Source organism: Cyclopterus lumpus, chromosome 24, assembly GCF_009769545.1.
Source record: "Cyclopterus lumpus isolate fCycLum1 chromosome 24, fCycLum1.pri, whole genome shotgun sequence".
NCBI lineage: Eukaryota > Metazoa > Chordata > Actinopteri > Perciformes > Cyclopteridae > Cyclopterus > Cyclopterus lumpus.
Window position 1 is genome coordinate 20,724,184 of NC_046989.1, and position 6,169 is coordinate 20,730,352.

Below are 6,169 nucleotides of genomic sequence, written 5' to 3' on the forward strand. Positions count from 1 at the left end.
GCTCTGCTTCAAGCCTGCAGTGCTGCTTCCAGTGCAGCTTGTTTCAAGGAGAGCTTTTATCCAATCAGATTTCACCTCTCTCTCTGCTTAAAGACGTGTTGCCTTTAATTGGCACCTCTCTGCTGGATATTGTTAATGTGTCTTTGCTAACAGGCCATGTACCACATTCCTTCAAAGTAGCTGTAATTAAACCTCTCCTGAAAAAGCCCACTCTTAATCCAGAGGTGTTGGCTAACTACAGACCAATCTCTAACCTTCCCTTCCTCTCTAAGATCCTTGAGAAAGTAGTCGCAAATCAGTTGTGTGACTTTCTACATCAGAATAGTTTATTTGAGGAGTTTCAGTCAGGATTTAGAAAACACCACAGCACAGAGACAGCACTGGTGAAAATTACAAATAATAATAATAATAATAATGCATTTAATTTATATAGCGCTTTTCATAATACTCAAAGACACTTCAAATGACCTCCTAATTGCATCAGATAAAGGACTCATCTCTGTACTTGTTTTGTTAGACCTTAGTCCTATGTTTCGACACCATTGATCATGACATCCTATTACAGAGACTGGATCAGTCAATTGGCATTTCAGGTACCGCACTAAGTTGGTTTAAATCCTATTCATCAGATCGATCTCAATTTGTATTTGTAAACGATGAAGCCTGGATGACCACCAGCATTAATCACGGAGTTCCACAAGGTTCTGTGCTTGGACCAATTTTATTTACCCTATATATGCTTCCTTTAAGCAATATTATCAGAAAACATTGCATAAACTTTCATTCTTATGCAGATGATACTCAATTATATCTATCGACCAAGCCAGACTAAACCAAACAGTTCACTAAACTTCAAGCATGTCTTAAAGACATAAACACTTGGATGACCTGCAACTTTTTTAGGTCATCTTCTTTCACCTACGTAATATTTCCAAAAACAGTGCATCTTGTCTCAAAGCGATGCAGAAAAATGTGTTCACGCCAGTGGCAGCTGGCCAATAGAGGGTCACACCATGAGCCACAAAACAACATAATAATAATAATAATAATAAATTATACAAATTGTCAATATTGAATCTAGAATATACCCAGTAATATTTGTCAAATAGGATATCTTCGCAAAATATTCAATTCCATTCAATTCAGTTTATTTTGTATAGCCCAATATCACAAATTACAAACTCCCCTCAGAGGGCTTTACAATCTGTACAAATACGACATCCCTGACCTTTGACCTCACATCGGATCAGGAAAAACTCCCCAAAAATAACCTTTCACAGGGAAAAAAGTGAAGAAACCTTCAGGAGAGCAACAGAGGAGGATCCCTCTCCCCGGATGGACAGATGAACAGATGTCATGTGTACAGAATGACCAGCATTTACAAAGTTACATAAACACATTACATGAATATGACAATGTATGAATGGAACTCCAATCCATGAAACAGAAGGAGGTAGAGAAATATATGCTTTTGCTGCACATCCTCTCCGCCTGTCTGCATTTCTCAGCTGCGCTGGGGCCAAATCTATTTGGCCCAAAAGAGGCGGGTCTAAGAAGCAGTCTAGCCAATTACTGATTAAAGATATAAATGAGTGTCATACAATTGAGCCAATCAGCATCCTAAAATAGATTCAGCTTTGGACCAAAGTCATTTGGCTGACCAAGCTGCGTATTCTCGCCAGGGCTAGTCTCACGAAGAGCCATTTTAACGACATGACAATGGCGAGCACAAGCACTACACTTCCAAGAAGACCCAACCCTAATTCGGTAAAATATCTCCTCCAAGACCTGTTTGAGAGAAGAACTTTGGCGAAACTACAGGTAAAACAACTTGGCCCAGATAAACCGGACCTCACAATAAAACAACAGACTGGCGTAAAAGGGAAGCAGCACATAAAGCTTCTGTAGAGACTGGTACACCAGGAAGGTTTTTCGAAGCTTCTGTAGGGACTGGTCCACCAGGAAGGTTTTGAAGCTTCCGTTTGTAGAGACTGGTACAGCAGGAAGTACATAATGGTGGCACGTGCCTATTAGTCTCAAGTCTGTTCACACAGTACAGTCTTGCATTAACTTCATACAGCCGACAAGAACATGTGGACATTCGTTTTCGCAATTTGGACAATTATATCGGTAATCTCCGGCTCATTCCTGAGATCGCCTTAACGCTTTCTGCTGCAGGAGAACGCGCGCACAAACAGCCTAAAAGAGCGCTGAGCATTAAATAAGCATTAAGAAACATAGATGCTGGTCTGTTGCCGTCATTGTGCTTGTGGAAACTCAAGTCGGGAACGGAGAAGCGTTACAGCGGTCTTTACGTGCTGTACTTTCTGCTGGCGTTTTAGGCTGCGAGTCCAGCCTGCTGCTCTCTGCGCTGCTCACTTCCACATCTCGCCTCACAGGCAAGCTCACCGTAATGTACCGCATACCACTGGAAAGTGATTACCGTAATGTACCGCATACCACTGGAAAGCGCTGCTTCTTAGTGTTCAGAATCCTTTGTAATTACATTTTAAAGCGTTAACTTTCGAAAAAAGGTTAACGCTATTTGAATTTGGCATGTCACTTTCTGTCGCCTGAGACGGGGTTCGTACTACAAGAGTTTTAGAGTTGTAAAATGAACTGCCGTCCGCCCCGGACCAACAACACTGTTCCCACTGAAATGTTTTCTTTACTTTTTAGTTATTGGCTTTTACTTGTAATTCATATTGGTTCAAACAAACACTCTCCATCCATCTGATACTGGCCCGGCCCGTCTGTCACATTTTAAAAGTCATTGTGGTCCTTGAGCCAAAAAGTTTGCCCACCCCTGGGCTAGGCTCTCTACCCAGCATCTTCCTCACCAATGTGCAGTCCCTCGCGAACAAAATGCATGAACTGCGGCTGCGGATCATCACTCAAGGAAGGATCAATAGCCACTGCTCTGCTGACCTTAAATACTTCATGGTTAAATCTAGACCTTTCTATGTGCCCCGAGAGTTTACATCAGCTATTGTGACTGCAGCATATATCCCCCCGGATGTCCATCATAACTGTGCCCCCTGCAGACCACCAGCCCCTCACCCTCTCCCCCACAGATGTGTGGATTGCGCTGAGCAGAACGTAAGGCCTGATAGCACTCCACTGCAACAAGCCTTAACGACGTTCGCCCTGTTGCACTTACACTCATCATCATTAAGTGCTTCGAGAGGCTCATCTCAACACCTGCCTATCACCCACACTGGAACCCCTCCAAATCGCCTACCGCCAGAACTAGTGTACAGAAGACGCCATCTCGACAGCACTTCACTCTGCCCTCTCCCACCTCAACAATAAAAACCCTTAGAATGCTGTTCATCGATTTCAGTTCAGCATTCAACACCATCATCCCCTCCACTACAGTAAGTTAGGTTAGGTAATCACACCTCCTCTACCCTCACCCTGAGCACTGGCATTCCACAGGGCTGTGTGCTGAGTTCTCTCTTCTACTCCCTGTTCACCCACGACGATGCCTGTACATAGTTCCAACACCACGATCAAGTTTGCAGAAAACACAAAGGTGGTGGGCCTCATCAATAACAATGATGAGTCGACCTACAGGGAGGAGGTCCGGCAATTGGCGCTGTGGTGCGCCAACAACAACCTTGCCCTCAACACCGGAAAGACCAAGGAGATTATTGTGGACTTCAGAAAGACCAAACGTTGCACACAGGCCCCCGTCCACATCAACGGAACGGAGGTTGAGCGTGTCTCCAGCTTCAGGTTTCTGGGTGTCCACATCTCCGAGGACCTCTCTTGGACCCTCAACACCTCAACCCTGGTCAATGCGTCTCTTCTGCGGAGGGCACGCAGCATCTCCAGGGACCCCACACATCCCAGCCACAGACTGTTTGCCCTCCTTACTGGGGATTAATAAAGTTTTCTAAACTAATCTAATTTAATCTAATCTAATCTTTCCTCTGGGAGGCGCTACAGGAACCTCTGTTCCAGTACCAGCAGGTTTCTTCCCCTCAGCGGTCAACACCCTCAACTCTGCACCACTTTAACAGCCCCTATCCCACCACCATTCCCCCTCCATCATCGCCAACCTCTCCCCACACCCTCCCCCAATCACACTTTCACCTTAAGGACCGTAACTTTAATGTTTACATATTTACTGTTTATACATACTGTTTATATATATGTATACATACCCACTGTATATTAGATCTGCATTGCACTTTTTTTGTACTGCTTTCTTTTCACTGCTCTGGTCAGATGCTAACCAACATTTTGGTGCCCGTACAATGTGCAATGACAAGCTTCGAGACTGGTACACCAGGAAGGTTTGGCTAACTGGATGCAGTAGTGCTAATACCCTATTTTGCTTTCCATGCTTGCTTTTTAAATCAACGGGGACAGATCCAGCATAGACAGTTATGGGAGTAAGAGACATGAAGCACACAGAAAACATGAGAACACCAAGAAACACATAGATCAAGCAGCCATATTGGGCAAAGTGAACATCGCTACCCAGCTGGACAACGGACACAGGGTTGTGGTGAAGAAACACAATGAGGAGGTGAATAAAAACAGGCACATTTAAACCCTAGCAAGGTTTATAGGGTCATCGTAATATATAACCATGTTCTATTATATATATATATATATATATATATATATATATATATATATATATATATATATAACACAGTCACTTCATTTAAGAGTAGACTTAAGACTTTCCACTTTAATAGTGCTTATAGTTAGGGCTGAATCAGGTTTGTCATGGTCCAGCCCCTAGATATGCTGCTATAGGCTTATAGGCTACTGGGGGATGTTTTAGGATACACTGAGCACCTATCTCCTCTTCTCTCTCTACTTATGCTTATGGATGAATTTACATCTCTCCATGGCACCTTATTAACTCTGCTTCCTCCCCGGAGTCTTTGTGACTTCACGTCTCATAGGGTCCATTGGACCTGGCTGTGTCTGATGCCTCTTGCCTGGTGAGCCGGCCTCCTATATGAATACACGGCTCCACAGAGCTGTGACTCTCTGTCAGCCTGGCTACAGTGCTAAAGAGAACCCTGGGGTTGTTCTTATTTTTCTCTATTACTGATGAGTAATAGGCTGCTCTGGCATTACGGAGAGCCTTTTTATATGTTTTAAGACTATCTCGCCAAACTAAGCGTGATTCTTCCAGATTGGTGGAACGCCATATGCTTTCAAGCTTTCGTGATGTTTGCTTTAGTTTGCGGGTCTGATTGTTGTGTCTGGAACCTGGTCCTGCCTCCTGCCTCCTGCCTCCTGCCATGGCACTGCTGATGCCCATTCCTTCGGTTTACATGGATCCTGGTCCTGCCTGATCCCACCTGCTATTATCATTAGTATTATTATTAATTGTATTGTTATTAGTATTGCCAATGCCATTACTGCTTTTGTATTATCATTATTATTATATTACATCGATAGTTGCTTTTATTTTTAGTAGTTGTAACTTTGTTATCATGTCTTCTACTCTCATTATGTGAATAAGTTCTGTCATATTCATTAAGTGGGTTATAACTCTGTTGTGTTGTTCATTTGGTACACATGCCGAAGGTTTCTTCCCATTTTCTCCCCTTGAAATGTTTTCTTGGGGGAGATTTTCCTGATCCTATGTGTGGTCCCAGGACAAATAAAGTGATATGTGTACAGACTGTAAAGCCCTCTGAGGATAATTTGTGATTTTGGGCTATACAAAATAAATGAAATTTCAATTTAATATGATATGATCATTGTAGGGATCACAGCCACAGATATATGTGTTATGACAGCAGTAATCAATGAAAGCAGCAGTGAGGTTTTTTTTTGAGTGATGGCCAGCATTGAAGTACGTCTGGTTATTTGCTATTATGTGTTTTAAAGTCTGTGTGCGTAGATATGTAGGTGTATGCCAGGGTCAGATTGCAGTGTGTTGCTGCTCCATTCTTCCTCACTCAGCTGACTTATATCCGCCATGTAACCCAATATAGTCACACTCTCAAACACACACAAAACCTTACACAACCTTTAACTGAGTGACTGTACTTGCAAAGTGAAGCTTCTAGAGTTACCTAATTTTGTTTTAAACATGTTGATACTATATAATTTGGTTTGGCAATCAGAGCACACACACAGTTGCAGCAGCCATGACTGTTTTCTTCTCATTTGTGTACACTCATACGCTTTT